Consider the following 25,518-nt stretch of genomic DNA (forward strand, 5'->3'; position numbering starts at 1 on the left):
GTGATCAGTTTTTGAGAAGGGTCCATGAGATGCTGAGAAGAAAGTATATTCTTTTCTGTTTGGGGGAAATGTTCTATAGATGTCTGTTAAGTCATTTGGTTCATTATATCTGTTAGTTCTCTTATTTCTCTATTGTTTCTGTCTGGTTGACCTGTCCATTGGTTAGAGAGGAGTGTTGAAATCTTCCACTATTAGAGTGATGTATACTTTGAGTTCTAGTAATGTTTTCTTTACATATGTGTGTGCTTTTATATTAGGGGCATAGATATTCAGGATTGAGACTTCATTCTGATGAATTGTTCCTGTTATGAGTGTCAAGTGTCCATCTCCATCTCTTTAGATTAATCTTAGTTTGAAATCAATTTTGTTAGATATTATTATAGCCATACCCACTTCTTTCTTTGGTCCATTTCATTGGAAAACCTTTTCCCAACCCTTTACTCTGAGGTAATATCTGCCTTTGAGTTTGAGGTATGTTTCTTGTAAACAGCAAAATGTAGGATCCTGTTTTTATATCCATCCTCTTAATCTGTGCCGTTTTATAGGTGAATTGATTCTGATATTAAGTGATATTAATGTCCAGTGGTTGTTAACTCCGGTTATATTTTTTTGGTGGTAGTGTTTGTATGTTTCCCTCTTTGAGTTGTGCTGGTGGAGGGTTGTCAGATACTTGTGTTATTGAGTGTTGTTGGCTTCCTTGGTTTGTGATTTTCCTTCTAGTATTTTCTGTAAGGCTGGGTTTATGACTACATATTTTTTTATTTTTGTCCTGGAATATTTTATTTTCTCCATCAATGGTGAATGCAATCTTTGCTCGATATAGTAGTCTGCACTTATATCCATGGTCACTTAGTATCTGCTACACATCCAAGACCTTCTGGCTTTCATGGTTTCCATTGAGAAGTCAGGTGTAATTCTGATAGGTTTCCCTTTATGTGTTACTTGACCTTTTTCACTTGCAGCTCTTAATATTCGTTCTTTATTCTGTATATTTTTATTTTATATGACGAGGGATGCTTTTTTTTTTAATCCAGTCTATTTGGTGTTCTGTATGCTTCTCGTACCTTCATAGGAATATCCTTTTTTAGATTGGGAAAGTTTTTTTCTACAGTTTTGTTGACTATATTTTCTGGCCTTTGAGCTGTAATTCTTCTCCTTTTTCTACCTCTATTATTCTTAGGTTTGGTCTTTTCATGTTGTCCCACATTTCCTGAATGTTTTGTAGTAAGAATTTGTTGGATTTAATTTGTTCCTTAATCAATGAGTTTATTTCCTCTTTAGTATCTTCCGTGTCTGAGATTTCTTTTTTATCTCTTGTATTCTGTTGGTTATGCTTGTCTCTGTAGTTCCTGTTTCTTTACCCTGATTTTCCATCTCCACCCTTCCCTCGGTTTGTGTTTTCTTCATTACCTCCATTTCATTTTTCAAGTCTTGGACCATTTCCAATACCTGGTTGATTGCTTTTTCTTGGTTTTCTTGGGTATCTATGATAATTTATTCATTTCCTCTACCTTTTTGTTTGTCATTTCTATTGCTTTATGGCAGTTTTTCACCTCCTGTTTAAGGTCCTCTATTATTCTCATATAGTTCCATTTAAAGTTGATTTCTTCTACTTTTTCTGGAGTAGGGTATTCAATTCTTTTTGTTGTATGATCCCTGGATCCTGGTGTTGTTGTTGCCTTTCAGGTTGTTGGATGAATTCTTGCATGGACGTCTGCCCACCTCTTCTTTCAAATGCAGCCAGTAGAGTCTTGGCATCTTTGTCCAATCTTTGCTGTGATTGACTTTCTGGGTGGATCTCCTCAGTGCAGGAGCAGGAACTGTTCCTGGGCCAAAAACCAGTCTGGATGGATCTCCTCAGCACATGAACAGGGATGCCTAGTATACCAAGGACCCCCACTGACAAAAGGGAAAACTTGGTGGGAGGGCAGGATCATGTGAAACAAAGAAGACCCTGCAGCAGAAGCTGAAGATTTCCTGAACTCCCTTGAAGGGACCTTCTGCCCTCCGTGCCAGCAGACATTCACCCTTCTGGGTAGATAGCCTTAGTGCAGGAGCAGGAACTCTTCCTGGGCCTAGGACCTTGCAGACAATCAGGCAGGCTTGTGGGATGCAGGGTCATGTGTAACAAAGAAGCCCCTTTAGCAGGAATTGAGGGGGCCCTGTGCTCCATTCCCAGACTATCTGCCCCGGGATGGCACACACTCACCCATCTGGATGGAATTCCTCTGCACAGGAACAGGGACTCCTGGTAGTTCAAGGACCCCGCTGACAAAAGGGCAAACTTGGGGGGGAGGGAAGGGTCACGTGGAACAAAGAAGATCCTGCAGCAGAAGCTGAAGGTGCCCTGCACTCCCCTATTACACTGTTTTAATGACTTTCAATGATTGCCAAGAAAAGTTTTCAGTGTATTGCCTACTATTGGTACAAAACCCAATGAACTGATTAATTTAAACAAAACCTTACACAAGGAATTAACTAGTTGAAGGAAATTATCAGCTTAAAGTAAGAAAAAAAGACTTTTATGGAAGAAAAATTATAGAAGGCAATATGGATCATGTGGATCTGAAGCTTAACAACTGTCTGGTCATATTACCATCCAAACATTTCCCTACTGGAATTATAATGTAAATGGAACATATTATCTTAGAATGGATCTTCCTACCACAAAAAATTAGAAACTCATGTGGAAAAGTAGTTTGGGAAATCCTTCTGTCTATGTGATGCTTTTATTGGTTAATGAATAAAGAAACTGATTTGTCCTGTCATAGTGTGGAATAGAGCTAGCCAGAGAAAACTAAACTGAATGCTGGGTGAAAAAAGGCAGAGGGGAGACATCATGTAGCCACAAAAAAGGAAATTTGCAAGATGTCAGTTGGAACCTTGTCAGTAGGCCTCAGGCCTTGTGGTAAAATATAAAATAATGAAAATGTGTTAATTCTAGGTGTAAGAGTTTAGCTAGCAATATGCTTAAGTGATTGGCCAAGCAGTGACACAGTAACAGAGTTTCTGTGTGGGTAGCTGGGAATGAAGAAGAAGCCTCCCTCAATAGAAAAGCTCTCTGAATCAATTACAAAATGAAAGCTGAGATTTTATGCATGTAAAGACCCAGTAGAAATTATAGTACCCTTAACAATGGTGAAATGAGGAAATTATAGGAAGAAAGTGAGCTCTAGGAGAGAGCTTACAATGATTTCTTTTGGAGAAATTAACAACAAGTATCCCCAAAACAAGAGATACCAACTTATAAAGAGAACTAACTGAATCCTTCTTCACATTGTATGGGACACACTCTAAATTCTATACTAATGCAAATTAAACAGGAAAGGAAGGTCACAAATCAGAAAATTTAAGTAAAGAGGAATGAAAGACCTTATTATTCTGTTCAAAACTCAAAATTAAATGTTATTCTCATGCTACTGAAGTATTTTAAGGAAGCTCTCAACATACTCACCTGATGTTGGGATTTCCCTCTGTATGCTGTAAATATGTTTTGTTAACATTGGTTAATAAAAAGCTGAATTGGCCTATGGCAGGGCAGAAAATAGTTAGACTGGAAAGTAAGATTAAATAGAGTGTTGGTGAAGTCATGGAGATGCTATGTACTGCTGAAGGAGACAGAACTCACTGGTAAGTCATGAGCCTCATGAAAAAATACAAAATAGGAACTCCATAGGAGTAAGACTGAGCCTGCAACCTAGGCCAGAGAAGGTCTGAGGCATTGAACTCCATAGGAGCAAGACTGAGACTGTGACCTAGGCCAGAGCAGGATTGGGACAGTGAACTCCAGAGGAGCAGGAGTAGATTCAGACCAGGGTTATTTATGGAAGCAAGACTGGGCCAGAAACCTAGGTCAGAGCAGGCCTAACACTGCAAACTCCACAGAAGCAGGTACAAAAGAGCAACCGCTAGCAAGTAGGCAAGAGCCAGAGACTGTTGTGGGTCTGGACATGAATCTGGGACCTTTGAGGGAGTAGGCAGGAACTAGAGATCTCTGCAGGTCCAGGCATGAGTCTGGGACCTCTGAGGGAGTAGGTCTGAGCCAGGTCCTTTGCAGGTCTGGGTGTATCTAAGTCTAGGACCTCCAAGGGAGTAGATCAGAGCCAGAGACCTTTGCAGGATAAACCCCAAGCCAAGGACCTCTGCAGGAGCAAATTCAGATCAAAGAAACAGGTCTGAGCTGATGACTTATACCAAAGAAGGCCTGAGACAAAAAACTCCAGGGAAGTGGAGCTAAGCTTGGGAGCAGTAAGCAACCTCCAGGAACATGGAGTAAAAAATGGGGTAACTAGAACTGTGACACTGATTTTACCATGAGGAAAAATTATCTGAATCTTGGATTTACTGGCACCTAGAAGATTAATCACCAGAATCACAGACAGCCTGAACCACACCTATTAGAGGAAAGAATGAGTAGATAAGGTAAGAACATATGCAACACCACAAAGAGCAACATGTATAATCTAGAGAGTCCAAATAAGCAAGACTTGAACAACCAAATATAGATGAAGCAGAAGAAAGTGACTGAGGTAATAACTTCAGGAGAATTTTTGAAACTCTTAAAGAAGAAATGAGAAATTTCCTAAAAGAAACAGAGGAAAAGACAAACAAAAAAATTGGATGGCATCAGCAAATCCCTTAAAGGAAACAAAGAAAAAGCAATCAAACACACGAAAGAAACTCCTCAAGACTTGAAAACTGAAGTAGAGACAATAAAGAAAACAAAAGCCGAGGGAATTATAGAAACAGAAATCATGAGAAATGATTAGGAACCACAAACACAAGCATAAACAACAGAATAAAAGAGATGGAAGAGAGAATCTCAAGTGCTGAATATACAATAAAGGAAATAGACTCATCAGTCAAAGAAAACTCTAAATTTATCAAAGGCTTAACAAAAAATATTCAGAAAATTTGGGACATGATGAAAAGACCAAACCTAAGAATAATAGATATAGAAGAAGAAGTTTAACTCAAAAGCATGGAAAATATATTTAACAAAATCATAGATGAAACTTTCCCTACCTAAAGAAAGATATGTCTATGACAATACAAAAAGTGTACGAACCACCAAACAGACTGAATCAAAGAAAAGTACCCTCGCCACATAATAATCTAAACACTATGCATACAGAATAAAGAAAGAATATTAAGAGTGCAAAGGAAAAAGGTCAAGTAACATATAAAAGCAGAACTATCAGAATAATACCTGGCTTCTCATTGGACACAATGAAAATCAGAAGGTCATGGTCAAGCATTATGCAGACATTAAGAGACTATGGATGCCAGCCCAGACTATTATACCCAGCAAAACTTTCAATCACCATAGAAGAAGAAAACAAGATACTCCATGACAAAACCAAATTTAACCAACACCTAGCCACAAACCCAGCCCTACAGAAAATACTAGAAGGAAAACTCCAACCCAGGGAAGTTGGCTACATCAACAAAACACAGAGAATTGATGGTCTCATAGCAGCAAATCCTAAAGAAAGGAAAAACATCACCAACAACAAAAACAAAATTAATGGGAGATAGCAATCACTGGTCATTAATATCCGTTAATATAAATGGACTCAACTTACCTATAAAAAGGCACAGGCTAACAGATTGGATATGAAGACAGAGTCCATCCTTCTGCTTCATCAACCTCAAAGACAGATATCATCTCAGAGTAAAGGGTTAGAAAAAATTTTCCAATCAAATGGACCTAAGAAACAAGTTGGTAGAGTTATCCTAATATTAACCAAATAGACTTCAACCTAATCAAATCACACTGACATCCAAAGGGTCTGTACCAGCTTGCCTTTCCACCAACAATGCAGAAGTGTTCCCTTTTCCCCTCAACCTCTCCAGCATAAGTTGTCATCAGTGTTTTTGACCTTGGCCATTCTTACAGGCGTAAGATGGAATCTCAGAGCTGTTTTGATTTGCATTTCTATGGTGACTAAAGATGTTGAACATTTCCTTAAGTGTCTTTCAGCATTTTAGATTACTCTGTTGAAAGTTCTCTGTTTAGGTCTGTACCCCATTTTTTTTTTTGTATTGTATTATGTGTTCTTTTGATGACTAATTTTTTGAGTTATTTGTATATTTTGGAGATGAGACCTCTGTTTAATGTGGGGTTAGTGAAGATCTTTTCCCATTCTGTAGGCTGTCATTTTATCTTGTTGACCATGTCCTTTGTTTTACAGAAGCTTTGCAGTTTCAGGAGGTCCCATTTATTGTTTCTCCCAGTGTCTGTGCTGCTAGAGTTATATTTAGGAAGTGCTCTCCTGTCAATGCATTCTAATGTACTTTCCACATTTTTTTATAAGGTTCAGTGTGGCTGGCTTTATGTTGAGGTCTTTGATCCATTTGGACTTGAGTTTTGTGCATGGTGATAGATATGGGTCTCTTTTCTTTCTTCTACATGTTGATATCCAGTTATGCTAGCACCACTTGTTAAATATGCTTTCTTTTTTCTATTTAATATTTTTTGCTTCTATGTCAAAAATCAAGGGTTTGGGTAGGTGCTGAGAAGCTCCATCTGGATGGTTCCTGCTGCATCTCTGCCTGCGCCCTACTTCCCTTGGTCCCTGGCTCATTGGGGCTACCAGGAGTCCCTGTGTAGGTGCTGAGAAGCTCCATCTGGATGGGTGAGTGTGTGCTATCCTGGGGCAGACTGTCCTGGTAGAGAGCACAAACGCCCCTCCCCCAGCTCCTGCTGCAGCTCTAACTGCGCCCTACCTCCCTTGGTCCCTGGCTCATTGGGGTTACCAGGAGTCCCTGTGTAGGTGCTGAGAAGCTCCATCTGGACGGGTGAGTGTGTGCTATCCTGGGGCGGACTGTCCAGGTAGAGAGCACAAACCCCCCTACACTAAGGCTACCCAACCAGAGCAGTGAGTGCCTGCCTAGCGGGCAGGCCTCAGCAACCCACAAGAGGGAGTGCAGGCACTGCCAGCTTGTACTGCAGTGTTGCCTGTGTTCTACTCGACCCTGCCCTCCCCCCTGCATTGCCCTTCTTTCCGCGGGTCATTGGAATACCAGGCATCCCTGTTTTGGTGTTGAGGAGTTCATCTGGTAAGGAATGGTTCCTGCCCCTACACTGAGGAGATACACCCAGAGAGTTAGTCACAGCAAAGACTGGTCCAAGACACCAGGCCTCTCCTGGCTCCATTTGAAGGAAGAGATGGGCAGGCGCCAATGCAAGAATTTCCCCAACAACTTGAAAGGCAACGTGACATCACCAGAATCCAGGAATCCTGAAATAAGAAGTGTACACCCTAATCCAGAAGATTTAGAAGAATTCGACTCAAAAGTGAATTATATGAAAATAATAGAGAACCTTAAACAGGAGGTGAAAAACTGCCATAATCAATTAGAGATTACAAACAAAAAGGTAGAGGAAATGAATAAATCTCTCAAAGATACCCAAGAAAACCAAGAGAAACAAGAAAAAGTAATCAAACAGGTAAGGGAAACGGTTCAAGACTTGAAGAATGAAGTGGAAGTAATAAAGAAAACACAAACCGAGGGAAGGATGGAGATGGAAAATTTGGATAAATGAACAGGAACTACAGAGACAAGTACCACCGACAGATTACAAGAGATAGAAGAAAGAATCTCAGACACTGAAGATACCATAGTGAAAATAAACACTCTGATCAAAGAAAACAGCATAACCAACAAATTCTTAACACAAAACATTCAGGAAATCTGGGACACAATAAAAAGACCAAACCTAAGAATAATAGGGATAGAAGAAGGAGAAGAAGTACAGCTCAATGGTCCAGAAAATATATTTAATAAAATTATAGAAGAGAACTTTCCCAACCTTAAGAAAGATATTCCTTTGAAGGTCCAAGAAGCATACAGAACACCGAATCGACTGGATCACAAAAAAAATCTCCTCGTCATATAATAATCAAAACACAAAACATACAGAATAAAGAAAGAATATTAAGAGCTGCAAAGGAAAAAGGTCAAGTTACCTATAAAGGGAAACTTATCAGACTTACACCTGATTTCTCTATGGAAACCATGAAAGTCAGAAGGTCCTGGATAGATGTACTGCAGAAACTAAGAGACCATGGATGCAAGCCCAGACTACTATACCCAGCCAAGCTTTCGTTCACTATAAATGGAGAAAACAAAATTTTCCAGGATAAAAACAAATTTAAACAATACGTAGCCACAAATCCAGCCTTACAGAAAGTAATAGAAGGAAAATCAAAAACCAAGGAGTCCAACAATGCCCACAATAACTCAGACATCTAATGACACTTCACCACCACAACTTGAAGAAGGGAAACACACAAACTCTACTACCAAAAGAAAGAAAGAAAGAAAGAAAGAAAGAAAGAAAGAAAGAAAGAAAGAAAGAAAGAAAGAAAAAATGACTGGAGTTAACAACCACTGGTCATTAATATCACTTAATATCAATGGACTCAACTCACCTATAAAGAGGCACAGGCTAAGAGATTGGATACGAAAACAGGATCCAACATTCTGCTGCTTACAAGAAACACACCTCAACCACAAGACAGACATCTACTCAGAGTAAATGGCTGGGAAACGGGTTATCAAGCAAACAGACCAAAGAAACAAGCAGGTGTGGCCATACTAATTTCTAAGAAAGTTGACTTCAAACTAAATTCAATCAAAAGAGATGGAAAGGGACATTTTTTACTCATAACAGGAACAATTCACCAGGATGAAGTCTCAATCCTGAATATATATGCCCCTAATATAAAAGCACCCACTTATGTAAAAGAAACGTTACTAAAACTCAAGGCAGTCATCAAACCACACACACTAATAGTAGGAGATTTCAACACTCCTCTCTCACTCCTTTCCCAATCAGACAGAAACATCACAAAGAAATAAGAGGATTAAGGGAGGTAATGAATAAAATGGACTTAACACACATCCATAGAACATTCCACTCAAATAAGAAAGAATATACCTTCTTCTCTGCAGCTCATGGAACCTTCTCGAAAATAGACCACATACTCGGTAACAAAGCAAACTTACACAGCTACAAAAAAATATCGGTAACCACATGTGTCTTATCAGATCACCATGGATTAAAGTTAGAATTCAACAACAGTGCTCTCCCCAGAAAGCCTATGAACTCATGGAAACTGGACAGTCAACTACTGAACCACACCTGGATCAAGGAAGAAATAAAGAAAGAAATTAAAGTCTTTCTTGAATTCAATGAAAACGAAGACTCAACATATTCAAACCTATAGGACACTATGAAAGCAGTGCTAAGAGGAAAGTTCATAGCATTAAGTGCCCACTTAAAGAAAACAGAGAAAGCACACATTGGAGACTTAATAGCCCACCTGAGAGCTTTAGAAAAAAAAAGAAGCAGACTCACCTAGGAGAAGTAGAAGACTGGAAATAATCAAATTGAGGGCTGAAATCAACAAAATAGAAACACAGAAAACAATCCAAAGAATCAATGAAACAAAAAGCTGGTTCTTGGAGAAAATCAATAAGATTGATAAACCCCTATCCAAACTAATCAAACGGTGGAAAGAGAATACGCAAATTAACAAAATCAGAAACGAAAAGGGAGACATAACCACAGACACAGAGGAAATTCAGAGAATCATTAGATCTTACTACAAAAACCTGTATGCCACAAAATTGGAAAATGCAAAAGAAATGGACACTTTTTTAGATAAGTACCATATACCAAAGCTAAAGCAGGACCAGGTGAACAATCTAAATAGACCTGTTAGACACGAAGAATTAGAAGTTGTTATAAAAAACCTCCCCACCTAAAAAAGCCCAGGTCCAGACGGCTTCAATGCAGAATTCTACCAGAACTTCCAAGAAGACCTAATACCTATACTCCTTAATGTATTTCACAATATAGAAACAGAGGAGTCATTGCCAAATTCCTTTTATGAAGCTGCAGTTACTCTGATACCAAAACCACACAAAGACACAACCATGAAAGAGAACTACAGGCCAATCTCACTCATGAACATCGACACAAAAATACTCAATAAAATACTGGCAAGCCGAATCCAAGAAGACATTAGAAAAATTATCCATTATGATCAAGTAGGCTTCATCCCAGAGATGCAGGGCTGGTTCAACATACGAAAATCTATCAATGTAATCCATCATATAAATAAACTGAAAGAAAAAAAACATATGATCATTTCATTAGATGCTGAAAAAGCATTTGACAAAATTCAACATCCCTTTATGATAAAGGTCTTAGAGAGATTAGGAATACAAAGGTCGTACCTAAGTATAATAAAAGCTATTTATAGCAAGCCGTCAGCTAACATCAAATTAAATGGAGAGAAACTCAAAGCTATTCCACTAAAATCAGGAACACGACAAGGTTGTCCACTCTCTCCACACATCTTTAATATAGTGCTTGAAATTCTAGCAATCGCAAAAAGACAACATAAAGGGATCAAAGGGATTCAAATTGGAAAGGAAGAAGTTAAACTTTCATTATTTGCAGATGATATGATAGCGTACATAAGTGACCCCCAAAACTCCAGCAAAAACTCCTTCAGCTGATAAACACCTTTAGTAGCGTTGCAGGATACAAGATCAATTCCAAAAAATCAGTTGCCCTCCTATACACAAAGGATAAGGAAGCAGAGATGGAAATCAGAGTAGCATCACTCTTCACGATAGCCACAAATAGCATAAAATATCTTGGGGTAACTCTAACCAAGGAAGTGAAGGATCTATTTGACAAGAACTTTAAGTCTGTGAAGAAAGAAATTGAGGAGGATACCAGAAAATGGAAGGATCTCCCTTGCTCTTGGATTGGGAGGATCAACATAGTAAAAATGGCAATTCTACCAAGGGCAATTTATAGATTCAATGCAATCCCCATTAAAATCCCATCAAAATTCTTCACAGATCTTGAGAGGACAATAATCAACTTTATATGGAGAAACAAAAAACCCAGAATAGCCAAAACATTCGTATATAATAAAGGATCATCTGGAGGCATTACCATCCCTGACCTCAAACTCTATTACAGAGCTACAGTATTGAAAACAGCTTGGTATTGGCATAAAAACAGAGAAGTCGATCAATGGAACCGAGTAGAAGACCCTGATTTTAACCCACAAACATATGAACACCTAATATTTGATAAAGGAGCTAAAAGTATTCAATGGAAAAAAGAGAGCATCTTCAACAAATGGTGCTGGCAGAACTGGTTGTCAACGTGTAGAAGAATGAAAATAGATCCATATCTATCACCATGCACAAAACTCAAGTCCAAATGGATTAAAGACCTCAATATTAGTCTGAACACACTGAACCTGATAGAAGAAAAAGTGGGAAGTACTCTACAACATATGGGTACAGGAGATCACTTCCTATGTATATCCCGAGCAGCACAGACACTAAGGACAACATTGAATAAATGGGACCTCCTGAAACTGAGTAGCTTCTGTAAAGCAAAGGACACTGTCACTAAGACAAAAAGGCAACCCACTGACTGGGAGAAGATCTTCACCAACCCTGCAACAGACAAAGGTCTGATCTCCAAAATATATAAAGAACTCAAGAAACTAGACCATAAAAGGCTAATTAACCCAATAAAAAATGGGGCACTGAACTGAACAGAGAATTCTCAACAGAAGAAATTCAAATAGCCAAAAGACACTTATGGGCATGCTCAACCTCCTTAGCGATAAGGGAAATGCAAATTAAAACAACTTTGAGATACCATCTTACACCTGTCAGAATGGCTAAAATCAAAAACACTAATGATAGCCTTTGCTGGAGAGGTTGTGGAGAAAGGGGCACACTCATTCATTGCTGGTGGGAATGCAAACTTGTGCAACCACTTTGGAAATCAGTGTGGCGATTTCTCAGGAAATTCGGGATCAACCTACCCCAAGATCCAGTAATACCACTATTGGGAATATACCCAAGAGATGCCCTATCAAATGAGAAAAGTATCTGTTGAACTATGCTCATAGCAGCATTGTTTGTAATAGCCAAAACCTGGAAACAACCTAGATGCCCTTCAATGAACGAATGGATGAAGAAAGTTTGGAATATATACATATTAGAGTACTACTCAGCAGTAAAAAACAATGACTTCTCGAATTTTGCGTGCAAATGGATGGAAATAGAAAACACTATCCTGAGAGGTATCCCAGACCCAAAAAGAGGAACATGGGATGTACTCACTCATAATCGATTTCTAGCCATAAATAAAGGACATTGAGCATATAATTTGTGATCCTAGAGAAGCTAAATAAGAAAGTGAACCCAAAGAAAATCGTATAGTCATCTGCCTGGAGAGGGGAAGTAGACAAGATTGCCGGGCAAAAACTGGGAACTTGCGGGTGAGGTGGCATGGGGCAAAGGGGAAATGGGATGAGAAACATGAGAAGGGGAGGATGGGAGGAGCTCGGGGATTGGGATGGTTGGGATATAGGAAGGGTGGAGACGGGAGCAGCGAAGCATATATCCTAACTAAGGGAGCCATCTTAGGGTTGGCAAGAGACTTGACTCTAGAGGGGTTCGCAGGTGTCCAGGGAGATGTCCCCAGCTGGTACCTTGGGCAACTGAGGAGAGGGAACCTGAAATGACCCTATCCTATACTGATGAATATCTTACATATCACCTTAGAACCTTCATCTGGCGATGGATCGAGGTAGAGACAGAGACTCAATTTGGAGCAATGGTCTGAGCTCTTAAGGTCCAAATGAGGAGCAGAAGGAGGGAGAACCTGAGCAAGGAAATCAGGACCACGAGGGATGCACCCACCCACTGTGACAGTGGATCTGATTTATTGGGAGCCCACCAAGGCCAGCTGGTCTGGGACTGAATAAGCATGGGTTGATACTGGACTCTGTGAGCATGGCAGACAATGAAGGCTGATGAGAACCCAAGGACAATGGCACTAGGTTTCGATCCTAATACATGAACTGGCTTTGTGGGAGCTTAGCCTGTTTAAAAGCTCACCTTCCTGGAGGTAGATAGAAGACCTTCGTCTTCCCGCAGGGCAGAGAATTTGGACTGGTCTTCAGTATCGAAAGGTAGGGGGAATGGTTGGGGGGTGGAGAAGAGGAGTGGGGATAGGGGGAGTGGAGTGGGGGGAGGGAGCAATATTTGGGAGGAGGGGAGGGAAATGGGAAACGGGGAGCAGGTGGAAATATTAATTAAAAAAGAATAAAAAAATCAGGGGTTTGAATTGTGTGAATTGATATCTCGTTTTTCTATTCAGTTCCATTGGTCCGCCTTCTGTTTTTATGCCAATACCAGGCTATTTTCAGTACTCTATCTCTGTAGTAGAGTTGGAAGTCAGAGGTTTTGATGCCTCCAAACGTTTTTTATTGTACAGCCAAGCCTTATTTTAATTAATATAGTTTTGTGTGATTATTTTTGGTCTGGGAGGCCAGGAAACAAATGAACAGTCTTCTGCTGCATTTACCAATTCTCAATATCCAAGAAGAGTTTGTTTGCATACTGAAACTGCTGAATTTATATCAGATGTTTCAAAATTGGCATTGTTATTTATTCTATTATAAGATAAAATCAGGAATAAGTATCATTCCATGTGCATAAAACACATCTGATCCCATGCAGGTTTCCTAGGTCTTCTCATAGAAGGTAATTCAGAAATCAATGAATTATTTATTTGAAATATGTTGAAGGCCTCAGAAATTTTAGAAAATATCATGTCAATAGCAAAGGTTTAAGAAAAGGCTTTTCCATCATGTAGCAACAAGCCAAGGAAATTATAAGTATATGTCCTACTTTTTCTTTATACAACAAACACCACTATTTGTAGGAAGTAACCCCCAAAGGATCCTCAAAGGAATGAAATCTGGTAAAATTAGGGTTGGGGAATAATTTTGTTTTTTTCTGTTTGGGAGAAGAAGGACATACAGCTAAGGAATCCAAAGACCACTAAACAAATGAAAGGTCTGAAAAAAAGGGGGGGGACAAATTAACCCAAAAATATCCCAAGAAAAGGAGTAAATTGACCTATTGGTATAACACATTTCCAATAGACAAAAAAGTTTATAAATCTTCCCAAATGTTAGTTTTTGCTATTCTCTACAGATATATAATACAAATGGTCTTTTTGTAGTCTCAGTCTAGCTGAAGATTAAATTTGAATTTGGAGTTGGAGTATGGCTCTCTCCTACTCACTAAAGGATAGCAATTAAAATAAAATCCAAAATCTGTTTCATGTCAGGAGAGCCACCTACCTGATTTGTGACAAAAGGAAAACAAATATTTAAAAACTATTTTGTTGCAACCAGTGTCACTCATAATCTTTTCATTTTGACACTTTTTAAGGTATAAATATCTCAAAATTTATAAGATATATATATATATATACATATTTACTTTTATATACTCTAAACTTTTTGTCATGACATTAATGATCATTTAAAGTACTAACTCATTCTAGAAAAAGGCTTCATTTATCTTCCTGTATGTGATTTTGGGGTTCATTCTCTATCAGTTTTCTGCAGTGAACCATGAGCATACCTAACAGCAACCTTTAAAGTCTCCAAAAGAAATATGGGGCCCTTAATGATGTTATCAGGACTATGATAACACCACTAAGCTGAAAAACACCACCTAAATACAAGTCTTTGGACTACAAACTGCTCAGAACAATTTCAAGGTGACTAGCTAAGATGATCTAACCTCACAGACTACTCTAACCTGGTATTGAGACAAACCCTGTACTTTCCTCATTACAACAATAGGGCAACAAGTAATAAACTAGCTCTCCCAGAACAACTAACTCAATTTTTTATTTTCAGGATGCCAAAAGTAAGCACTCACTCCCAGAGAGCAGGAAGTAAACTTAAGAATACGGCAACCACATCCCCAATTGGTGGGGTGGGTAGTTTTTGGCTGTTTAATGGTTATGGTTATTTGTTATTGTTTAGGGGGATTGCTTAAAAGTTGCTATTGGCAATGATCAGGAAAAAGAATAAAGAAAGGTGATTAGATTCACAGTTATTATTTTGAAAAGAAAAATGGGGAATACAGATATGAGAGAATAAATGGGTAGATTTTTGAATCTACTCTGAAGAAAGGAGGATATAGATATGATAATTTAAGAAAGTTGATTATTGAATCCATTTTTAAAATGCAGTTATTAGTTTTAAATATTTTACATTGGATTGGACTTTTGTATATTTTATACAAATTTTGTATTTTGATACAAATTTAAGATTAATTTTATTTAAATGTATTCTATATGTTTCTAATCTTCTTCAAAGTATTATACTTATGCAGCTCATTTAATAATGCAATGCAAATTTCTTGAAAGTTTTTATTACAAACTGTTTAGGATAACAAAATGCAGGTTAGTAATTAGTCACCTATTATGACTAAACTTGTAGCCATATTAGGTGTGTCTTCAAGTTCAAATAGAGATACAAAATTAAGTCACTGGGCAAGAAAATGCCCTTGCCTGGACTGATGACAATATGCATTGGACAAGCAGGACACAAAAGAGAGTGACTGTCAAACCTTATCAAGACAAGGTAGGACAGTCTTTCAGAATATCCTCTTTCACAGAAAAGTCTAAAATATTCTAGGCCTTTAGGCTGAACATGGGTGCCCCAACATTACAGAGGAACTTTGGTTGACTGTCCTTGCAGTTAGTTGTTTCTGTCATTTCTTACATTTTTTTAGGAAGTTGTTTGCTTAAACTTCCTGCTTATACAGTTAGTATTATTTCCTTCTAGGGTCTCTGGGGGGTAGTTGAAGACCAGATAGTTATAGTTTTCCTTATTTATGAGACTCAGAAAAGAAACTCATTAAAGTAGTATAAAGTGTATGAGGTTGAGAGATATCAAAAAATGATAGAAAGTAAATTAGGTATATGATTTGAACTTACCAAGATAGAATAGATAATGGAATATATGCTCTAAACTTGTCAAATGCAAATGACCAGACATTGTTGATGTACTTATTGCCTGTATATATTGCATATAGTTATTGTACTTGTTGTGTATAGTTTTTCTTATAGTCATTATAGCCTTCGTTTTTATTTTAGACAAAAAGGGAAAATAAAATGATACTTTGTGTTTTAATAAATAAAGCTTGCCTGAAGATCAGAGTGCAAAGCTAGTCAGTCATAGAGGTCAAGCAGTGGTGGTACACTTTTAATCCTAGCACTAGAGAAAAATATAAAGAAAAACAGAAGTTCATTGCAGTTTGGAAAGCAGTGCAGTCTGAGGTTTGGTGGAGAGCAATCATTCCTTTGTCTGAGCCTTGGTAGAGGTAAGAATTCTCTATGAGCGTTACAACTGCTTTGCTTTTCTCATCTTCAGCCCGAACCTTAGTATCTGCATAGGGCATACCCTAGAATCATTGGCCAAACAGTGTTGTAATTAATATAGTTTCAGTGTGATTATTTGGTTCTGGGTGGCCCAGAAACCAACAAGCAGTCTCCTGCTACAAAAATGTCCTTTAAGCATTAGAAATTATCTTACTGTTAAACTGTCTGACTTTATAAAATATATGAATTTATGTACAACATGCTAATATTTTAAATATAGTATGATAAGGAAAATGAATTTGACATCTTAAATCGAATAAACTCTGAGAATTAAGAAATTCACGTTTAGCATAAAATGAAGGATTATTTAAACTAAAGTAACAAATCTTAAAGGAAAGAATAAGTTCTCTTATATATCCACTATAATTTTGTTTTTACTGTTATTAATCACATTTCCAGAGTTACTTAAAAAAAATAATACCTTTACGCCCTGGGCTCCCTGCAGGGGCTCTACACCCTGCATACTGCCTCTCTCTTCTTGTCCCACCCAGCTTGCATCCAGAACCCTTCTTCCTTCTGCCCCCTTTCCTCTTTGGGCACATAACACCATACAGCTCAGTCTGTCTGGCGCTGGGGGCAAATCCTCAGGGCAAGTAGGCAGAGGAGACTTCCTTTGTCTCTCCAGCCAGCCTGCATCAAGAAAGGTAAGGCCTTTGTTTACAAACTACCCAACCTGCAGGGAGATCCGATCTAGGCACCAGGAGAGACAGCAGCAGGGTGAGTTTGTGACCTGACTGGCGGCAGCAGAAGCAGCCCTGGACAGGGAACTCTGAAGTTCCTCATCCCCCACCCTATACTCCCTGGCCTCCCTACAGGGGCTCTACACCCTGCATACTGCCTCTCTCTTCTTGTCCCACCCAGCTTGCATCCAGAACCCTTCTTCCTTCTGCCCCCTTTCCTCTTTGGGCACATAAGACCATACAGCTCAGTCTGTCTGGCGCTGGGGGCAAATCCTCAGGGCAAGTAAGCAGAGGAGACTTCCTTTGTCTCTCCAGCCTGCCTGCATCAAGCAAGGTAAGGCCTTTGTTTACAAACTACCCAACCTGCGCGGAGATCTGATCTAGGCACCAGGAGAGACAGCAGCAGGGTGAGTTTGTGACCTGACTGGCGGCAGCGGAAGCAGCCCTGGACAGGGAACTCTGAAGTTCCTCATCCCCCACCCTATACTCCCTGGCCTCCCTGCAAGGGCTCTACACCCTGCATACTGCCTCTCTCTTCTTGTCCCACCCAGCTTGCATCCAGAACCCTTCTTCCTTCTGCCCCCTTTCCTCTTTGGGCACATAAGACCATACAGCTCAGTCTGTCTGGCGCTGGGGGCAAATCCTCAGGGCAAGTAAGCAGAGGAGACTTCCTTTGTCTCTCCAGCCTGCCTGCATCAAGCAAGGTAAGGCCTTTGTTTACAAACTACCCAACCTGCGCGGAGATCTGATCTAGGCACCAGGAGAGACAGCAGCAGGGTGAGTTTGTGACCTGACTGGCGGCAGCGGAAGCAGCCCTGGACAGGGAACTCTGAAGTTCCTCATCCCCCACCCTATACTCCCTGGCCTCCCTGCAAGGGCTCTACACCCTGCATACTGCCTCTCTCTTCTTGTCCCACCCAGCTTGCATCCAGAACCCTTCTTCCTTCTGCCCCCTTTCCTCTTTGGGCACATAACACCATCCAGCTCAGTCTGTCTGGTGCTGGGGGCAAATCCTCAGGGCAAGTAGGCAGACGAGACTTCCTTTGTCTCTCCAGCCTGCCTGCATCAAGCAAGGTAAGGCCTTTGTTTACAAACTACCCAACCTGCATGGAGATCTGATCTAGAAACCAGGAGAGACAGCAGCGGGGTGAGTTTGTGACCTGACAAGCGGCGGCGGCGGAAGCAGCCCTGGACAGGAAACTCTGAAGTTCCTCATCCCTCACCCTATACTCCCAGGGTTCCCTGCAGGGGCTCTACACCCTGCATACTGCCTCTCTCTTCTTGTCCCACCCAGCTTGCATCCAGAACCCTTCTTCCTTCTGCCCCCTTTCCTCTTTGGGCACATAACACCATCCAGCTCAGTCTGTCTGGCGCTGGGGGCAAATCCTCAGGGCAAGTAGTCAGGCGAGACTTCCTTTGGTTCACTGGCCTGCCTGCACCAAACAAGGTAAGGCCTTTGTTTACGAACTACCCAACCTGCACGGAGATCTGATCTTGGCACCAGGAGAGCCATCGGTGGTAGAGCTAATCGGGGTACCAGGATTGCCGTCTTTGGGCACGGATATCTGAAATTGGTAAGAGGAGAGACATCACTGGAGCACCAGGAGAGCTATCACTGCAGGGTGCCAACACTGGGAAAGTACATCAGTAGGCAAGGAGACCTGATCCGGTAAAAGAAGATCCATAGGGGAGCATTCGGAGAAAGAGATGGGCAGGCGCCAATGCAAGAATTCACCCAACAATCTGAAAAACTATATGAAACCACCAGAACCCAGCGACCTCCCAACAGGAGGACATGAACACCTTAATCATGAAGAAGTAGATAAAATTGACTTTATGAAAGTGATTGACGCCCTTAAACAGCATTAAAAAATGCCCTTATAGAAATGGAGGAGAAGTATAACAGAAAGTTTGAAGAATTGAGTAAATCAGTGAATGATACCCTAGGAAACCAAGGAAAAACAATCAAACAAATAATGGAAACAGTTCAAGACTTAAAAACTGAAATGGAGGCAAAGAAGAAAACACAAACAGAAGGCCAGCTGGACAAAGAAAATCTAGGTAAACGAAGAGACTACAGAAACAAGCATAACCAACAGAATACAAGAGATAGAAGAAAGAATCTCAGATTCTGAAGATACCATAGAGAAAATAAACACGCTGATCAAAGAAAACAGCAAGGCCAACAAATTCTCATCACAAAACATTCAGGAAATATGGGACACAATAAAAAGACCAAACCTAATAATAATAGGAATAGAAGAAGGAGAAGAAGCGCAGCTCAACGGTCCAGAAAATATATTTAATAAAATTATAGAAGAAAACTTTCCCAACCTAAAGAAAGATATACCTATGAAGGTTCAAGAAGCATACAGAACCCCGAATAGGCTGGATCAAATAAAAACATCCTCTCGCCATATAATAATCAAAACACAAAGCATACAGAATAAAGAAAGAATACTAAGAGCAGCAAAGGAAAAAGGCCAAGTTACTTATAAAGGTAAACCTATCAGACTTACACCTGACTTCTCTATGGAAACCATGAAAGCCAGAAGGTCCTGGATAGATGTACTGCAGAAACTAAGAGACCATGGATGCAAGCCCAGACTACTATACCCAGCCAAGCTTTCGTTCACTATAAATGGAGAAAACAAAATTTTCCAGGATAAAAACAAATTTAAACAATACGTAGCCACAAATCCAGCCTTACAGAAAGTAATAGAAGGAAAATCACTAATCAAGGAGTCCAACAATGACCACAGTAACTCAGACATCTAGAAACCCTTTACCAGCACATCTCAAAGAAGGGAAACACACAAAATCTCCTACTAAAAAAAAATGACCGGAGTTAACAACCACTGGTCATTAATATCACTTAATGTCAATGGACTCAACTCACCTATAAAAAGGCACAGACTAAGAGATTGGATACGAAAACAGGATCCAACATTCTGCTGTTTACAAGAAACACACCTCAACCACAAAGACAGGCACCTACTCAGAGTAAAGGGCTGGGATAAGGCTTATCAAGTAAATGGACCTAGGAAACAAGCAGGTGTGGCCATACTAATTTCTAACAAAGTTGACTTCAAACTTAAATCAATCAGAAGAGATGGAGAGGGACATTTTCTACTCATAAAAGGAACAATTCATCAGGATGAGGTCTCAATCCTGAATATCTATGCCCCTAATATAAAAGCACCCACGTACGTAAAAGAAACATTGTTAAAACTCAAGGCAGCCATCAAACGGCACACATTAATAGTAGGAGACTTTAATACTCCTCTCTCACCAATGGACAGGTCAATCAGACAGAAACCTAACAGAGAAATAAGAGAATTAATGGAGGTAATGAATCAAATGGACTTAACAGACATCTACAGAATATTCCACCCAAATAGGAAAGAATATACCTTCTTCTCTGCAGCTCATGGAACCTTCTCAAAAATCGACCACATACTCGGTAACAAAGCAAACATTCACAGTTACAAAAAAATATTCATAACCACCTGTATCTTATCAGATCACCATGGATTAAAGCTAGAATTCAGCAACAATGCTACCCCCAGAAAGCCTACAAACTCATGGAAACTGAATAGTCAACTACTGAACCATACTTGGATTAAGGAAGAAATAAAAAAGAAATTAAAGTCTTCCTTGAAGACAATGAAAATAAAGAAACAACATACTCAAACCTATGGGACACTATGAAAGCAGTCCTGAGAGGAAAGTTCATAGCACTAACTGCCCACTTAAAGAAAACAGAGAAAGCACACATTGGAGACTTAACAGCCCACCTGAAAGCTCTAGAAAAAAAAGAAGCAGACTCACCTAGAAGGGGTAGAAGACTGGAAATAATCAAACTGAAGGCTAGAAACCAACAAAATAGAGACACAGAAAACAATTGAAAGAATCAATAAATCAAAAAGCTGGTTCCTGGAGAAAATCAACAAGATTGATAAACACCTATCCAAACTAATCAAACGGCAGAGAGAGAATTTGCAAATTAATAAGATCAGGAATGAAAAGGGAGACATAACCACAGACACAGAGGAAATTCAGAGAATCATTAGATCTTACTACAAAAGCCTGTATGCCACAACACTGGAAAATGTAAAAGAAATGGACACTTTTTTAGATAAATACCATATACCAAAGTTAAACCAGGACCAGGTGAACAACCTAAATAGACCTGTTAGTCGTGAAGAATTAGAAGCAGTTATCAAAAACCTCCCTTCCAAAAAAAGTCCAGGACCAGATGGTTTCAATGCGGAATTCTACCAGAACTTCCAAGAAGACCTAATACCTATACTCCTTAAGGTATTTCACAATATAGAAACAGAAGAGTCATTGCCAAATTCCTTTTATGAAGCTACAGTAACTCTGATACCAAAACCACACAAAGACCCAACCAAGAAAGAAAATTACAGGCCAATCTCACTCATGAACATCGATGCAAAAATCCTCAACAAAATTCTGGCAAACCGAATCCAAGAACACATTAGAAAAATTATCCATTATGATCAAGTAGGCTTCATACCAGAGATGCAGGGCTGGTTTAACATACGCAAGTCTATCAATGTAATCCATCATATAAATAAACTGAAAGAAAAAAACCATATGATCGTTTCAGTAGACGCTGAAAAAGCATTTGACAAAATTCAACATCCCTTTATGATAAAAGTCTTGGAGAGATTAGGGATACAAGGGTCATACCTAAATTTAATTAAAGCTATATACAGCAAGCCGACAGCTAATATCAAATTAAATGGAGAGAAACTTAAAGCCATCCCACTAAAATCAGGAACACGCCAAGGCTGTCCACTCTCTCCATACCTCTTCAATATAGTTCTCGAAGTTTTAGCAATAGCAATAAGACAACATAAGGGGATAAAGGGGATTCAAATTGGAAAGGAAGAAGTTAAACTTGCATTATTTGCAGATGATATGATAGTGTACATGAGCGACCCCAAAAACTCCACCAAAGAACTCCTACAGCTGATAAACGCCTTTAGTAATGTGGCAAGATACAAGATCAACTCCAAAAAATCAGTTGCCCTCTTATACACAAAGGATATGGAAGCAGAGAGGGAAATAAGAGAATCATCACCTTTCACGATAGCCACAAAAAGTATAAACTATCTTGGGGTAACTCTAACCAAGGAAGTGAAAGATCTATTTGACAAGAACTGTAAGTCTGTGAAGAAAGAAATTGAAGAGGATACCAGAAAATGGAAGGATCTCCCTTGCTCCTGGATTGGGAGGATCAACATAGTAAAAATGGCAATTCTACCAAGGGCAATCTATAGATTCAATGAAATCCCCATTAAAATCCCATCAAAATTCTTCACAGATCTTGAAAGGACAATAATCAACTTTATATGGAGAAACAAAAAACCCAGGATAGCCAAAACAATCTTATATATAAAGGAACTTCTGGAGGCATTACCATCCTTGACTTCAAACTCTATTACAGAGCTACAGTAATGAAAACAGCGTGGTACTGGCATAAAAACAGAGCAGTCGACCAATGGAATCGTATAGAAGACCCGGATTTTAACCGACAAACCTATGAACAACTAATTTTCGATAAAGGAGCTAAAAGTATACAATGGAAGAAAGAAAGCATCTTCAACAAATGGTGCTGGCACAATTGGATGTCAACCTGTAGAAGAATGAAAATAGACCCATATCTATCACCATGCACAAAACTCAAGTCCAAATGGATCAAAGACCTCAATATCAATCTGAACACACTGAACCTGATAGAAGAGAAAATGGGAAGTACCCTACAACATATGGGCACAGGAGATCGCTTCCTATGTATAACCCCAGCAGCACAGACATTAAGGGCAACATTGAATAAATGGGACCTCCTGAAACTGAGAAGCTTCTGTAAAGCAAAGGACACTGTCATTAAGACAAAAAGGCAGCCTACTGACTGGGAGAAGATCTTCACCAACCCCGCTACAGACAAAGGTCTGATATTCAAAATATATAAAGAACTCAAGAAACTAGACTTTAAAAGGATAATTAACCCAATTAAAAAATGGGGCACTGAACTGAACAGAGAATTCTCACTAGAAGAAGTTAAAATGGCCAAAAGATACTTAAGGTCATGCTCAACCTCCTTAGCGATCAGAGAAATGCAAATCAAAACAACTTTGAGATATCATTTTACACCTGTCAGAATGGCTAAAATCAAAAACACCAAGGATAGCCTTTGCTGGAGAGGTTGTGGAGAAAGGGGTACCCTCATCCATTGCTGGTGGGACTGCAAACTTGTGCAACCACTTTGGAAATCAGTGTGACGGTTTCTCAGAAAAATTGGGATCAACCTACCCCTGGACCCAGCAATAGCACTCTTGGGAATATACCCAAGAGATGCCCTAGCATATGACAAAAGCATTTGTCCAACTATGTTCATAGCAGCATTATTTGTAATAGCCAGAACCTGGAAGCAACCTAGATGCCCTTCAATGGAAGAATGGATGAAGAAAGTGTGGAATATATATACATTAGAGTACTACTCTGCGGTAAAAAACAATGACTTCTCGAATTTTGCATGCAAATGGATGGAAATAGAAAATACGACCCTGAGTGAGGTAACCCAGACCCAAAAAGAAGATCATGGGATGTACTCACTCATAATTGGTTTCTAGCCATGGATAGGGGCCACTGAGTCTATAATTTTTGATCCTAAAGAAGCTAAACAAGAGGGTAAACCCAAGGAAAAACATATAGATATCCTCCCAGCTATGGGAAATAGACAAGATTGATGGGCAAAAGATGGGAATCTTGGGGGGTGGGGTGGGATGGGGATGAGGGGAGATGGGGAGAGAAAAGTGTGAAGGAGAGGATGAGGGGAACTGGGGGAATCGGGGTGATTGGGGGTAAAGGAAGTTTGGATGGGGGAGCAGAGAAACTCATACCTTAGTTAAGGGAGCCACCTAAGGGTTGGCAAGAGACTTGAACCTGGAATGGCTACCAGAAGCCCAGGGCAATGTCCCCAGTTAGTTCATTGGGGCACCTGAGGATAGGGAACCTGAAATGAACCTATCCTATTATCATACTGATGAATATCTTGCATATCGCCATAGAACCTTCATCTAGCGATGGATGGAGATAGAGACAGAGACCCACACTGGAGCACCGGACTGAGCTCCCAAGGTTATAATGAGGAGCAGAAGGAGAGAGAACATGAACAAGGAAGTCAGGACCATGAGGGGTGCACCCAACCACTGAGACAGGGGGGCCGATCTATTGGGAGCTCACCAAGGCCAGCTGGACTGCTACTGAAAAAAACATGGGATAAAACCGGACTCTCTTAATGTGGTGGACAATGAGAGCTGACGAGAGGCCAAGGAGAATGGCACAGGAACTTTCATCTGGCGATGGATCGAGAGAGAGACAGAGACCCAATTTGGATCAACCGTCTGAGCTCTTAAGGTCCAAATGAGGAGCAGAAGGAGGGAGAAAATGAGCAAGGAAATCAGGACCACGAGGGGTGCACCCACCCACTGTGACAGTGGAACTGATCTATTGGGAGCTCTCCAAGGCCAGCTGGACTGGGACTGAATAAGCATGGGTTGAAACTGGACTCTCTGAACAAGGCGGACAGTGAAGGCTGATGAGAAGCCAAGGACAATGGCACTAGGTTTCGATCCTAATACATGAACTGGCTTTGTGGGAGCGTAGCCTGTTTGGATGCTCACCTTCCTGGACCTAGATAGAAGTGGGAGGACCTTGGTCTTCATGTAGAGCAGGGAATTTGGACTGCTCTTCAGTATTGAGAGGGAGGGGGAGTGGACTAGGGGGTGGGGATAGAGGGAGGGGAGCGGGGGGAGGGGGCAATATGTGGGAGGAGGGGGAGGGAAATGGGAAACGGGGAGCAGTTGGAAATTTTAAGTAAAAAAGAATAAAAAAAAATAATACCTTGTGTGTATATTGTTCAAAGTATATAAAAAAGATATTAGAAGATGATTTGGGAAGTATAAAATTGGATGTTTCGTGGTAGAGTATTTGCCGAGCTTGTTAAGGCACCACAGACCAAAACAAAACTAAAACAAAAGGAAATGAAATAGAGTCCATTACTAAGATAGTAAAACAGCAAAGCTCTGTGAACTTTACTTAACAGACATGTAAAAATTTATAAATAAAATTACAAACAGAAAAACATAGCAGTTTGTTTTAAATATATAATTTAAGTAAGTTAGAATGAATATTTGTATTCATACAAAAAGTTCTACCCAAGTTGCACAGTAGAAAGTAAGTACTGAATTCCTCTTTAAATAGAGTAACAAGAGGGGAGAAGTGAAAGACAGGGACCTGGGGAAATGAAGGTGGTAGAAGAGTAAATATGCCATGATGGTTTTCTAGACAAATATGTAATCATGATTTTCTGTTTGTTCCAAAAATGTATCCATTATTTAACATAGACAACAAATTTTATTTTATTTTGAATATCTCAGATTTCCTTAACTATTCATGTAGTAAAATATTTCCTTACCAGTAATGATTAGGAGTATG

General features: G+C 39.7%; 1 pseudogene; it reads left to right on the plus strand.

Moving 5' to 3' along the window:
• Positions 1-25,518, plus strand: part of LOC130868812 (ubiquitin-like modifier-activating enzyme 1 Y) — a 964,755-nt pseudogene that overhangs the window by 169,070 nt on the left and 770,167 nt on the right.

Source organism: Chionomys nivalis, chromosome Y, assembly GCF_950005125.1.
Source record: "Chionomys nivalis chromosome Y, mChiNiv1.1, whole genome shotgun sequence".
Classification (NCBI taxonomy): Eukaryota; Metazoa; Chordata; class Mammalia; order Rodentia; family Cricetidae; genus Chionomys; species Chionomys nivalis.